This window comes from Pituophis catenifer, unplaced genomic scaffold (assembly GCF_029215685.1).
Source record: "Pituophis catenifer annectens isolate HBS135680 unplaced genomic scaffold, rPitCat1.0.hap2 SCAF_11, whole genome shotgun sequence".
NCBI lineage: Eukaryota > Metazoa > Chordata > Lepidosauria > Squamata > Colubridae > Pituophis > Pituophis catenifer.
The window spans coordinates 7,195,909-7,210,126 of NW_027256891.1; positions in this window are offsets into that span (position 1 = coordinate 7,195,909).

The window sequence follows — 14,218 nt, forward strand, 5'->3', positions numbered from 1 at the left end:
GGGGACCATGAATATTTGTTTCTTCTGCAAATCTGAGCTCTGTATCAAAGATAAGTTTTCTCGATGAATTGAGTCCTACTGCCAATTCTGAGATACAGCTTTGGTCTAACTCCTAAGGAAAAGCTTCCATTTCAAAATTGAATGTGTTTTGTGCTTTTCAGACTGTGTGGACTATGAATATGTGTTTCTTCTGCAAATCTGAACTCTGTGTCAAATTTAAGTTTTCTGGCTGTATTGAGTCCGACTGCCAATTCTGAGATACACTTTGGTCTAACTCCTCAGGGAAAGCTCGTACTTGAAAATTGAATGTGTTTTGTGCTTTTCAGACTGTGTGGACCATGAATATGTGTTTCTTTTGCAAATCTGAGCTCTGTGTCAAAAGTTAAGTTTTCTGGTTGAATTGAGTCCTACTGCCAATTCTGAAATATAGCTTTGGACTAAGTAGTCAAGGAAAGCTCCTACCTTTAAATTGAATGTGTTGTGTCCTTTTGAGACAGTGGGAAACATGAATATGTGTTTCTTTTGCAAATCTGAGCTCTGTGTCAAAACTTATGCTTTCTGGATGATTTGAGTCCTAATCCCAATTCTGAGACACAGCTTTGGTCTAACTCCTAAGGGAAAGCTCGTACTTGAAAATTGAATGTGTTTTTGCACTTTTCAGACCGTGGGGACCATGAATATTTGTTTCTTCTGCAAATCTGAGCTCTGTATCAAAGATAAGTTTTCTGGATGAATTGAGTCCTACTGCCAATTCTGAGATACAGCTTTGGTCTAACTCCTAAGGAAAAGCTTCCATTTCAAAATTGAATGTGTTTTGTGCTTTTCAGACTGTGTGGACCATGAATATGTGTTTCTTCTGCAAATCTGAGCTCTGTGTCAAAAGTTACGTTTCTGGCTGTATTGAGTCCGACTGCCAATTCTGAAATATAGCTTTGGTCTAACTAGTCAGGGAAAGCTCCTACCTTTAAATTGAATGTGTTGTGTCCTTTTGAGACAGTGGGAAACATGAATATGTGTTTCTTTTGCAAATCTGAGCTCTGTATCAAAGGTACGTTTTCTGGATGAATTGAGTCCTACTGCCAATTCTGAGATACAGCTTTGGTCTAACTCCTAAGGAAAAGCTTCCATTTCAAAATTGAATGTGTTTTGTGCTTTTCAGACTGTGTGGACCATGAATATGTGTTTCTTCTGGAAATCTGAGCTCTGTGTCAAAAGTTACGTTTTCTGGCTGTATTGAGTCCGACTGCCAATTCTGAGATACACTTTGGTCTAATTCCTCAGGGAAAGCTCGTACTTGAAAATTGAATGTGTTTTGTGCTTTTCAGACTGTGTGGACCAATGAATATGTGTTTCTTTTGCAAATCTGAGCTCTGTGTCAAAAGTTAAGTTTTCTGGCTTATTTGAGTCCTACTCCCAATTCTGAGACACAGCTTTGGTCTAACTCCTAAGGGAAAGCTCGTACTTGAAATTGAATGTGTTTTTGCACTTTACAGACCGTGGGGACCATGAATATTTGTTTCTTCTGCAAATCTGAGCTCTGTATCAAAGATCAGTTTTCTGGATGAATTGAGTCCTACTGCCAATTCTGAGATACAGCTTTGGTCTAACTCCTAAGGAAAAGCTTCCATTTCAAAATTGAATGTGTTCTTAGGCTTCTCCTACTGTGGGGACCATGAATATATGTTTCTTCTGCAAATCTGAGCTCTGTGTCAAAAGTTAAGTTTTCTGGCTTATTTGAGTCCTACTCCCAATTCTGAGACACAGCTTTGGTCTAACTCCTAAGGGAAAGCTCGTACTTGAAATTGAATGTGTTTTTGCACTTTACAGACCGTGGGGACCATGAATATTTGTTTCTTCTGCAAATCTGAGCTCTGTATCAAAGATCAGTTTTCTGGATGAATTGAGTCCTACTGCCAATTCTGAGATACAGCTTTGGTCTAACTCCTAAGGAAAAGCTTCCATTTCAAAATTGAATGTGTTCTTAGGCTTCTCCGACTGTGGGGACCATGAATATATGTTTCTTCTGCAAATCTGAGCTCTGTGTCAAAAGTTAAGTTTTCTGGCTTATTTGAGTCCTACTCCCAATTCTGAGACACAGCTTTGGTCTAAGTAGTCAGGGAAAGCTCCTACCTTTAAATTGAATGTGTTGTGTCCTTTTGAGACAGTGGGAAACATGAATATGTGTTTCTTTTGCAAATCTGAGCTCTGTGTCAAAACTTATGGTTTCTGGCTGATTTGAGTCCTACTCCCAATTCTGAGACAGAGCTTTGGTCTAACTCCTCAGGCAAAGCTCGTACATGAAAATTGAATGTGTTTTGTGCTTTTCAGACTGTGTGGACCATGAATATGTGTTTCTTTTGCAAATCTGAGCTCTGTGTCAAAAGTTAAGTTTTCAGGCTGAATTGAGTCCTACTGCCAATTCTGAAATATAGCTTTGGACTAAGTAGTCAGGGAAAGCTCCTACCTTTAAATTGAATGTGTTGTGTCCTTTTGAGACAGTGGGAAACATGAATATGTGTTTCTTTTGCAAATCTGAGCTCTGTGTCAAAACTTATGGTTTCTGGATGATTTGAGTCCTAATCCCAATTCTGAGACACAGCTTTGGTCTAACTCCTAAGGGAAAGCTCGTACTTGAAAATTGAATGTGTTTTTGCACTTTTCAGACCGTGGGGACCATGAATATTTGTTTCTTCTGCAAATCTGAGCTCTGTATCAAAGATAAGTTTTCTCGATGAATTGAGTCCTACTGCCAATTCTGAGATACAGCTTTGGTCTAACTCCTAAGGAAAAGCTTCCATTTCAAAATTGAATGTGTTTTGTGCTTTTCAGACTGTGTGGACTATGAATATGTGTTTCTTCTGCAAATCTGAACTCTGTGTCAAAGATAAGTTTTCTGGACGAATTGAGTCCGACTGCCAATTCTGAAATATAGCTTTGGACTAAGTAGTCAGGGAAAGCTCCTACCTTTAAATTGAATGTGTTGTGTCCTTTTGAGACAGTGGGAAACATGAATATGTGTTTCTTTTGCAAATCTGAGCTCTGTGTCAAAAGTTAAGTTTTCTGGTTCAATTGAGTCCTACTGCCAATTCTGAAATATAGCTTTGGACTAAGTAGTCAGGGAAAGCTCCTACCTTTAAATTGAATTTGTTGTGTCCTTTTGAGACAGTGGGAAACATGAATATGTGTTTCTTTTGCAAATCTGAGCTCTGTATCAAAGGTACGTTTTCTGGATGAATTGAGTCCTACTGCCAATTCTGAGATACAGCTTTGGTCTAACTCCTAAGGAAAAGCTTCCATTTCAAAATTGAATGTGTTTTGTGCTTTTGAGAAAGTGGGAAACATGAATATGTGTTTCTTCTGGAAATCTGAGCTCTGTGTCAAAAGTTACGTTTTCTGGCTGTATTGAGTCCGTCTGCCAATTCTGAGATACACTTTGGTCTAACTCCTAAGGGAAAACTCGTACTTGAAAATTGAATGTGTTTTGTGCTTTTCAGACTGTGTGGACCATGAATATGTGTTTCTTTTGCAAATCTGAGCTCTGTGTCAAAAGTTAAGTTTTCTGGCTGAATTGAGTCCTACTGCCAATTCTGAAATATAGCTTTGGACTAAGTAGTCAGGGAAAGCTCCTACCTTTAAATTGAATGTGTTGTGTCCTTTTGAGACAATGGGAAACATGAATATGTGTTTCTTTTGCAAATCTCAGCTCTGTGTCAAAACTTATGGTTTCTGGATGATTTGAGTCCTACTCCCAATTCTGAGACACAGCTTTGGTCTAACTCCTAAGGGAAAGCTCGTACTTGAAAATTGAATGTGTTTTGTGCTTTTCAGATTGTGTGGACCATGAATATGTGTTTCTTTTGCAAATCTGAGCTCTGTATCAAAGGTACGTTTTCTGGATGAATTGAGTCCGACTGCCAATTCTGAGATACACTTTGGTCTAACTCCTCAGGGAAAGCTCGTACTTGAAAATTGAATGTGTTTTGTGCTTTTCAGACTGTGTGGACCATGAATATGTGTTTCTTCTTGAAATCTGAGCTCTATGTCAAAAGTTACGTTTTCTGGCTGTATTGAGTCCGACTGCCAATTCTGAGATACACTTTGGTCTAACTCCTAAGGGAAAGCTCGTACTTGAAAATTGAATGTGTTTTGTGCTTTTCAGACTGTGTGGACCGTGAATATGTGTTTCTTCTGCAAATCTGAGCTCTATGTCAAAAGTTACGTTTTCTGGCTGTATTGAGTCCGACTGCCAATTCTGAAATATAGCTTTGGTCTAAGTAGTCAGGGAAAGCTCCTACCTTTAAATTGAATGTGTTGTGTCCTTTTGAGACAGTGGGAAACATGAATATGTGTTTCTTTTGCAAATCTGAGCTCTGTGTCAAAACTTATGGTTTCTGGCTGATTTGAGTCCTACTCCCAATTCTGAGACACAGCTTTGGTCTAACTCCTAAGGGAAAGCTCGTACTTGAAATTGAATGTGTTTTTGCACTTTACAGACCGTGGGGACCATGAATATTTGTTTCTTCTGCAAATCTGAGCTCTGTATCAAAGATCAGTTTTCTGGATGAATTGAGTCCTACTGCCAATTCTGAGATACAGCTTTGGTCTAACTCCTAAGGAAAAGCTTCCATTTCAAAATTGAATGTGTTCTTAGGCTTTTCCGACTGTGGGGACCATGAATATATGTTTCTTCTGCAAATCTGAGCTCTGTGTCAAAAGTTAAGTTTTCTGGCTTATTTGAGTCCTACTCCCAATTCTGAGACACAGCTTTGGTCTAACTCCTAAGGGAAAGCTCGTACTTGAAAATTGAATGTGTTTTGTGCTTTTCAGACTGTGTGGACCATGAATATGTGTTTCTTCTGCAAATCTGAGCTCTATGTCAAAAGTTACGTTTTCTGGCTGTATTGAGTCCGACTGCCAATTCTGAAATATAGCTTTGGTCTAAGTAGTCAGGGAAAGCTCCTACCTTTAAATTGAATGTGTTGTGTCCTTTTGAGACAGTGGGAAACATGAATATGTGTTTCTTTTGCAAATCTGAGCTCTGTGTCAAAACTTATGGTTTCTGGCTGATTTGAGTCCTACTCCCAATTCTGAGACACAGCTTTGGTCTAACTCCTCAGGCAAAGCTCGTACATGAAAATTGAATGTGTTTTGTGCTTTTCAGACTGTGTGGACCATGAATATGTGTTTCTTTTGCAAATCTGAGCTCTGTGTCAAAAGTTAAGTTTTCAGGCTGAATTGAGTCCTACTGCCAATTCTGAAATATAGCTTTGGACTAAGTAGTCAGGGAAAGCTCCTACCTTTAAATTGAATGTGTTGTGTCCTTTTGAGACAGTGGGAAACATGAATATGTGTTTCTTTTGCAAATCTGAGCTCTGTGTCAAAACTTATGGTTTCTGGATGATTTGAGTCCTAATCCCAATTCTGAGACACAGCTTTGGTCTAACTCCTAAGGGAAAGCTCGTACTTGAAAATTGAATGTGTTTTTGCACTTTTCAGACCGTGGGGACCATGAATATTTGTTTCTTCTGCAAATCTGAGCTCTGTATCAAAGATAAGTTTTCTGGATGAATTGAGTCCTACTGCCAATTCTGAGATACAGCTTTGGTCTAACTCCTAAGGAAAAGCTTCCATTTCAAAATTGAATGTGTTTTGTGCTTTTCAGACTGTGTGGACCATGAATATGTGTTTCTTCTGCAAATCTGAGCTCTGTGTCAAAAGTTACGTTTCTGGCTGTATTGAGTCCGACTGCCAATTCTGAAATATAGCTTTGGTCTAACTAGTCAGGGAAAGCTCCTACCTTTAAATTGAATGTGTTGTGTCCTTTTGAAACAGTGGGGAACATGAATATGTGTTTCTTCTAAAAATCTGAGCTCTGTATCAAAGATAAGTTTTCTGGACTAATTGAGTCCTACTGCCAATTCTGAGATACAGCTTTGGTCTAACTCCTAAGGAAAAGCTTCCATTTCAAAATTGAATGTGTTTTGTGTTTTTCAGACTGTGTGGACCATGAATATGTGTTTCTTCTGCAAATCTGAGCTCTATGTCAAAAGTTACGTTTTCTGGCTGTATTGAGTCCGTCTGCCAATTCTGAGATACACTTTGGTCTAACTCCTAAGGGAAAACTCGTACTTGAAAATTGAATGTGTTTTGTGCTTTTCAGACTGTGTGGACCATGAATATGTGTTTCTTTTGCAAATCTAAGCTCTGTGTCAAAAGTTAAGTTTTCTGGATGATTTGAGTCCTACTCCCAATTCTGAGACACAGCTTTGGTCTAACTAGTCAGGGAAAGCTCCTACCTTTAAATTGAATGTGTTGTGTCCTTTTGAGACAATGGGAAACATGAATATGTGTTTCTTTTGCAAATCTCAGCTCTGTGTCAAAACTTATGGTTTCTGGATGATTTGAGTCCTACTCCCAATTCTGAGACACAGCTTTGGTCTAACTCCTAAGGGAAAGTTCGTACTTGAAAATTGAATGTGTTTTCTGCTTTTCATACTGTGTGGACCATGAATATGTGTTTCTTTTGCAAATCTGAGCTCTGTATCAAAGGTACGTTTTCTGGATGAATTGAGTCCTACTCCCAATTCTGAGATACAGCTTTGGTCTAACTCCTAAGGAAAAGCTTCCATTTCAAAATTGAATGTGTTTTGTGCTTTTCAGACTGTGTGGACCATGAATATGTGTTTCTTCTGCAAATCTGAGCTCTATGTCAAAAGTTAAGTTTTCTTGCTGTATTGAGTCCGACTGCCAATTCTGAAATATAGCTTTGGTCTAAGTAGTCAGGGAAAGCTCCTACCTTTAAATTGAATGTGTTGTGTCCTTTTGAGACAGTGGGAAACATGAATATGTGTTTCTTTTGCAAATCTGAGCTCTGTATCAAAGGTACGTTTTCTGGTTGAATTGAGTCCTACTGCCAATTCTGAGATACAGCTTTGGTCTAACTCCTAAGGAAAAGCTTCCATTTCAAAATTGAATGTGTTTTGTGTTTTTCAGACTGTGTGGACCATGAATATGTGTTTCTTCTGCAAATCTGAGCTCTATGTCAAAAGTTACGTTTCTGGCTGTATTGAGTCCGTCTGCCAATTCTGAGATACACTTTGGTCTAACTCCTAAGGGAAAACTCGTACTTGAAAATTGAATGTGTTTTGTGCTTTTCAGACTGTGTGGACCATGAATATGTGTTTCTTTTGCAAATCTAAGCTCTGTGTCAAAAGTTAAATTTTCTGGCTGAATTGAGTCCTACTGCCAATTCTGAAATATAGCTTTGGACTAAGTAGTCAGGGAAAGCTCCTACCTTTAAATTGAATGTGTTGTGTCCTTTTGAGACAATGGGAAACATGAATATGTGTTTCTTTTGCAAATCTCAGCTCTGTGTCAAAACTTATGGTTTCTGGATGATTTGAGTCCTACTCCCAATTCTGAGACACAGCTTTGGTCTAACTCCTAAGGGAAAGTTCGTACTTGAAAATTGAATGTGTTTTGTGCTTTTCATACTGTGTGGACCATGAATATGTGTTTCTTTTGCAAATCTGAGCTCTGTATCAAAGGTACGTTTTCTGGATGAATTGAGTCCTACTCCCAATTCTGAGATACACTTTGGTCTAACTCCTCAGGGAAAGCTCGTACTTGAAAATTGAATGTGTTTTGTGCTTTTCAGACTGTGTGGACGATGAATATGTGTTTCTTTTGCAAATCTGAGCTCTGTATCAAAGGTAAGTTTTCTGGATGAATTGAGTCCTACTGCCAATTCTGAGATACAGCTTTGGTCTAACTCCTAAGGAAAAGCTTCCATTTCAAAATTGAATGTGTTTTGTGCTTTTCAGACTGTGTGGACCATGAATATGTGTTTCTTCTGCAAATCTGAGCTCTATGTCAAAAGTTAAGTTTTCTTGCTGTATTGAGTCCGACTGCCAATTCTGAAATATAGCTTTGGTCTAAGTAGTCAGGGAAAGCTCCTACCTTTAAATTGAATGTGTTGTGTCCTTTTGAGACAGTGGGAAACATGAATATGTGTTTCTTTTGCAAATCTGAGCTCTGTATCAAAGGTACGTTTTCTGGATGAATTGAGTCCTACTGCCAATTCTGAGATACAGCTTTGGTCTAACTCCTCAGGAAAAGCTTCCATTTCAAAATTGAATGTGTTTTGTGCTTTTGAGAAAGTTGGAAACATGAATATGTGTTTCTTCTGGAAATCTGAGCTCTGTGTCAAAAGTTACGTTTTCTGGCTGTATTGAGTCCTACTGCCAATTCTGAGATACACTTTGGTCTAATTCCTCAGGGAAAGCTCGTACTTGAAAATTGAATGTGTTTTGTGCTTTTCAGACTGTGTGGACCAATGAATATGTGTTTCTTTTTCAAATCTGAGCTCTGTGTCAAAAGTTAAGTTTTCTGGCTTATTTGCGTCCTACTCCCAATTCTGAGACACAGCTTTGGTCTAACTCCTAAGGGAAAGCTCGTACTTGAAATTGAATGTGTTTTTGCACTTTACAGACCGTGGGGACCATGAATATTTGTTTCTTCTGCAAATCTGAGCTCTGTATCAAAGATCAGTTTTCTGGATGAATTGAGTCCTACTGCCAATTCTGAGATACAGCTTTGGTCTAACTCCTAAGGAAAAGCTTCCATTTCAAAATTGAATGTGTTCTTAGGCTTCTCCGACTGTGGGGACCATGAATATATGTTTCTTCTGCAAATCTGAGCTCTGTGTCAAAAGTTAAGTTTTCTGGCTTATTTGAGTCCTACTCCCAATTCTGAGACACAGCTTTGGTCTAACTCCTAAGGGAAAGCTCGTACTTGAAAATTGAATGTGTTTTGTGCTTTTCAGACTGTGTGGACCATGAATATGTGTTTCTTTTGCAAATCTGAGCTCTGTGTCAAAGATAAGTTTTCTCGATGAATTGAGTCCTACTGCAAATTCTGAGATACAGCTTTGGTCTAACTCCTAAGGAAAAGCTTCCATTTCAAAATTGAATGTGTTTTGTGCTTTTCAGACTGTGTGGACCATGAATATGTGTTTCTTCTGCAAATCTGAGCTCTGTATCAAAGGTACGTTTTCTGGATGAATTGAGTCCGACTGCCAATTCTGAGATACACTTTGGTCTAACTCCTCAGGGAAAGCTCGTACTTGAAAATTGAATGTGTTTTGTGCTTTTCAGACTGTGTGGACCATGAATATGTGTTTCTTCTGCAAATCTGAGCTCTATGTCAAAAGTTAAGTTTTCTGGCTGAATTGAGTCCTACTGCCAATTCTGAAATATAGCTTTGGACTAAGTAGTCAGGGAAAGCTCCTACCTTTAAATTGAATGTGTTGTGTCCTTTTGAGACAGTGGGAAACATGAATATGTGTTTCTTTTGCAAATCTGAGCTCTGTGTCAAAACTTATGCTTTCTGGATGATTTGAGTCCTAATCCCAATTCTGAGACACAGCTTTGGTCTAACTCCTAAGGGAAAGCTCGTACTTGAAAATTGAATGTGTTTTTGCACTTTTCAGACCGTGGGGACCATGAATATTTGTTTCTTCTGCAAATCTGAGCTCTGTATCAAAGATAAGTTTTCTGGATGAATTGAGTCCTACTGCCAATTCTGAGATACAGCTTTGGTCTAACTCCTAAGGAAAAGCTTCCATTTCAAAATTGAATGTGTTTTGTGCTTTTCAGACTGTGTGGACCATGAATATGTGTTTCTTCTGCAAATCTGAGCTCTGTGTCAAAAGTTACGTTTGTGGCTGTATTGAGTCCGACTGCCAATTCTGAAATATAGCTTTGGTCTAACTAGTCAGGGAAAGCTCCTACCTTTAAATTGAATGTGTTGTGTCCTTTTGAAACAGTGGGGAACATGAATATGTGTTTCTTCTGCAAATCTGAGCTCTGTATCAAAGATAAGTTTTCTGGATGAATTGAGTCCTACTGCCAATTCTGAGATACAGCTTTGGTCTAACTCCTAAGGAAAAGCTTCCATTTCAAAATTGAATGTGTTTTGTGCTTTTCAGACTGTGTGGACCATGAATATGTGTTTCTTCTGCAAATCTGAGCTCTGTGTCAAAAGTTAAGTTTTCTGGCTTATTTGCGTCCTACTCCCAATTCTGAGACACAGCTTTGGTCTAACTCCTAAGGGAAAGCTCGTACTTGAAATTGAATGTGTTTTTGCACTTTACAGACCGTGGGGACCATGAATATTTGTTTCTTCTGCAAATCTGAGCTCTGTATCAAAGATCAGTTTTCTGGATGAATTGAGTCCTACTGCCAATTCTGAGATACAGCTTTGGTCTAACTCCTAAGGAAAAGCTTCCATTTCAAAATTGAATGTGTTCTTAGGCTTCTCCTACTGTGGGGACCATGAATATATGTTTCTTCTGCAAATCTGAGCTCTGTGTCAAAAGTTAAGTTTTCTGGCTTATTTGAGTCCTACTCCCAATTCTGAGACACAGCTTTGGTCTAACTCCTAAGGGAAAGCTCGTACTTGAAATTGAATGTGTTTTTGCACTTTACAGACCGTGGGGACCATGAATATTTGTTTCTTCTGCAAATCTGAGCTCTGTATCAAAGATCAGTTTTCTGGATGAATTGAGTCCTACTGCCAATTCTGAGATACAGCTTTGGTCTAACTCCTAAGGAAAAGCTTCCATTTCAAAATTGAATGTGTTTTGTGCTTTTCAGACTGTGTGGACCATGAATATGTGTTTCTTCTGCAAATCTGAGCTCTATGTCAAAAGTTAAGTTTTCTTGCTGTATTGAGTCCGACTGCCAATTCTGAAATAAAGCTTTGGTCTAAGTAGTCAGGGAAAGCTCCTACCTTTAAATTGAATGTGTTGTGTCCTTTTTAGACAGTGGGAAACATGAATATGTGTTTCTTTTGCAAATCTGAGCTCTGTATCAAAGGTACGTTTTCTGGATGAATTGAGTCCTACTGCCAATTCTGAGATACAGCTTTGGTCTAACTCCTAAGGAAAAGCTTCCATTTCAAAATTGAATGTGTTTTGTGCTTTTGAGAAAGTGGGAAACATGAATATGTGTTTCTTCTGGAAATCTGAGCTCTGTGTCAAAAATTACGTTTTCTGGCTTATTTGAGTCCTACTCCCAATTCTGAGACACAGCTTTAGTCTAACTCCTAAGGGAAAGCTCGTACTTGAAATTGAATGTGTTTTTGCACTTTACAGACCGTGGGGACCATGAATATTTGTTTCTTCTGCAAATCTGAGCTCTGTATCAAAGATCAGTTTTCTGGATGAATTGAGTCCTACTGCCAATTCAGAGATACAGCTTTGGTCTAACTCCTAAGGAAAAGCTTCCATTTCAAAATTGAATGTGTTTTGTGCTTTTGAGAAAGCGGGAAACATGAATATGTGTTTCTTCTGCAAATCTGAGCTCTGTGTCAAAAGTTACGTTTTCTGGCTGTATTGAGTCCGACTGCCAATTCTGAAATATAGCTTTGGTCTAAGTAGTCAGGGAAAGCTCCTACCTTTAAATTGAATGTGTTGTGTCCTTTTGAGACAGTGGGAAACATGAATATGTGTTTCTTTTGCAAATCTGAGCTCTGTGTCAAAACTTATGGTTTCTGGCTGATTTGAGTCCTACTCCCAATTCTGAGACACAGCTTTGGTCTAACTCCTCAGGCAAAGCTCGTACATGAAAATTGAATGTGTTTTGTGCTTTTCAGACTGTGTGGACAATGAATATGTGTTTCTTTTGCAAATCTGAGCTCTGTGTCAAAAGTTACGTTTTCAGGCTGAATTGAGTCCTACTGCCAATTCTGAAATATAGCTTTGGACTAAGTAGTCAGGGAAAGCTCCTACCTTTAAATTGAATGTGTTGTGTCCTTTTGAGACAGTGGGAAACATGAATATGTGTTTCTTTTGCAAATCTGAGCTCTGTGTCAAAACTTATGCTTTCTGGATGATTTGAGTCCTAATCCCAATTCTGAGACACAGCTTTGGTCTAACTCCTAAGGGAAAGCTCGTACTTGAAAATTGAATGTGTTTTTGCACTTTTCAGACCGTGGGGACCATGAATATTTGTTTCTTCTGCAAATCTGAGCTCTGTATCAAAGATAAGTTTTCTGGATGAATTGAGTCCTACTGCCAATTCTGAGATACAGCTTTGGTCTAACTCCTAAGGAAAAGCTTCCATTTCAAAATTGAATGTGTTTTGTGCTTTTCAGACTGTGTGGACCATGAATATGTGTTTCTTCTGCAAATCTGAGCTCTGTGTCAAAAGTTACGTTTCTGGCTGTATTGAGTCCGACTGCCAATTCTGAAATATAGCTTTGGTCTAACTAGTCAGGGAAAGCTCCTACCTTTAAATTGAATGTGTTGTGTCCTTTTGAAACAGTGGGGAACATGAATATGTGTTTCTTCTGCAAATCTGAGCTCTGTATCAAAGATAAGTTTTCTGGATGAATTGAGTCCTACTGCCAATTCTGAGATACAGCTTTGGTCTAACTCCTAAGGAAAAGCTTCCATTTCAAAATTGAATGTGTTTTGTGCTTTTCAGACTGTGTGGACCATGAATATGTGTTTCTTCTGCAAATCTGAGCTCTATGTCAAAAGTTAAGTTTTCTTGCTGTATTGAGTCCGACTGCCAATTCTGAAATATAGCTTTGGTCTAAGTAGTCAGGGAAAGCTCCTACCTTTAAATTGAATGAGTTGTGTCCTTTTGAGACAGTGGGAAACATGAATATGTGTTTCTTTTGCAAATCTGAGCTCTGTATCAAAGGTACGTTTTCTGGATGAATTGAGTCCTACTGCCAATTCTGAGATACAGCTTTGGTCTAACTCCTAAGGAAAAGCTTCCATTTCAAAATTGAATGTGTTTTGTGCTTTTGAGAAAGTGGGAAACATGAATATGTGTTTCTTCTGGAAATCTGAGCTCTGTGTCAAAAGTTACGTTTTCTGGCTGTATTGAGTCCGACTGCCAATTCTGAGATACACTTTGGTCTAATTCCTCAGGGAAAGCTCGTACTTGAAAATTGAATGTGTTTTGTGCTTTTCAGACTGTGTGGACCAATGAATATGTGTTTCTTTTGCAAATCTGAGCTCTGTGTCAAAAGTTAAGTTTTCTGGCTTATTTGAGTCCTACTCCCAATTCTGAGACACAGCTTTGGTCTAACTCCTAAGGGAAAGCTCGTACTTGAAATTGAATGTGTTTTTGCACTTTACAGACCGTGGGGACCATGAATATTTGTTTCTTCTGCAAATCTGAGCTCTGTATCAAAGATCAGTTTTCTGGATGAATTGAGTCCTACTGCCAATTCTGAGATACAGCTTTGGTCTAACTCCTAAGGAAAAGCTTCCATTTCAAAATTGAATGTGTTCTTAGGCTTCTCCTACTGTGGGGACCATGAATATATGTTTCTTCTGCAAATTTGAGCTCTGTGTCAAAAGTTAAGTTTTCTGGCTTATTTGAGTCCTACTCCCAATTCTGAGACACAGCTTTGGTCTAACTCCTAAGGGAAAGCTCGTACTTGAAATTGAATGTGTTTTTGCACTTTACAGACCGTGGGGACCATGAATATTTGTTTCTTCTGCAAATCTGAGCTCTGTATCAAAGATCAGTTTTCTGGATGAATTGAGTCCTACTGCCAATTCTGAGATACAGCTTTGGTCTAACTCCTAAGGAAAAGCTTCCATTTCAAAATTGAATGTGCTCTTAGGCTTCTCCGACTGTGGGGACCATGAATATATGTTTCTTCTGCAAATCTGAGCTCTGTGTCAAAAGTTAAGTTTTCTGGCTTATTTGAGTCCTACTCCCAATTCTGAGACACAGCTTTGGTCTAAGTAGTCAGGGAAAGCTCCTACCTTTAAATTGAATGTGTTGTGTCCTTTTGAGACAGTGGGAAACATGAATATGTGTTTCTTTTGCAAATCTGAGCTCTGTGTCAAAACTTATGGTTTCTGGCTGATTTGAGTCCTACTCCCAATTCTGAGACACAGCTTTGGTCTAACTCCTCAGGCAAAGCTCGTACATGAAAATTGAATGTGTTTTGTGCTTTTCAGACTGTGTGGACCATGAATATGTGTTTCTTTTACAAATCTGAGCTCTGTGTCAAAAGTTAAGTTTTCAGGCTGAATTGAGTCCTACTGCCAATTCTGAAATATAGCTTTGGACTAAGTAGTCAGGGAAAGCTCCTACCTTTAAATTGAATGTGTTGTGTCCTTTTGAGACAGTGGGAAACATGAATATGTGTTTCTTTTGTAAATCTGAGCTGTGTGTCAAAACTTATG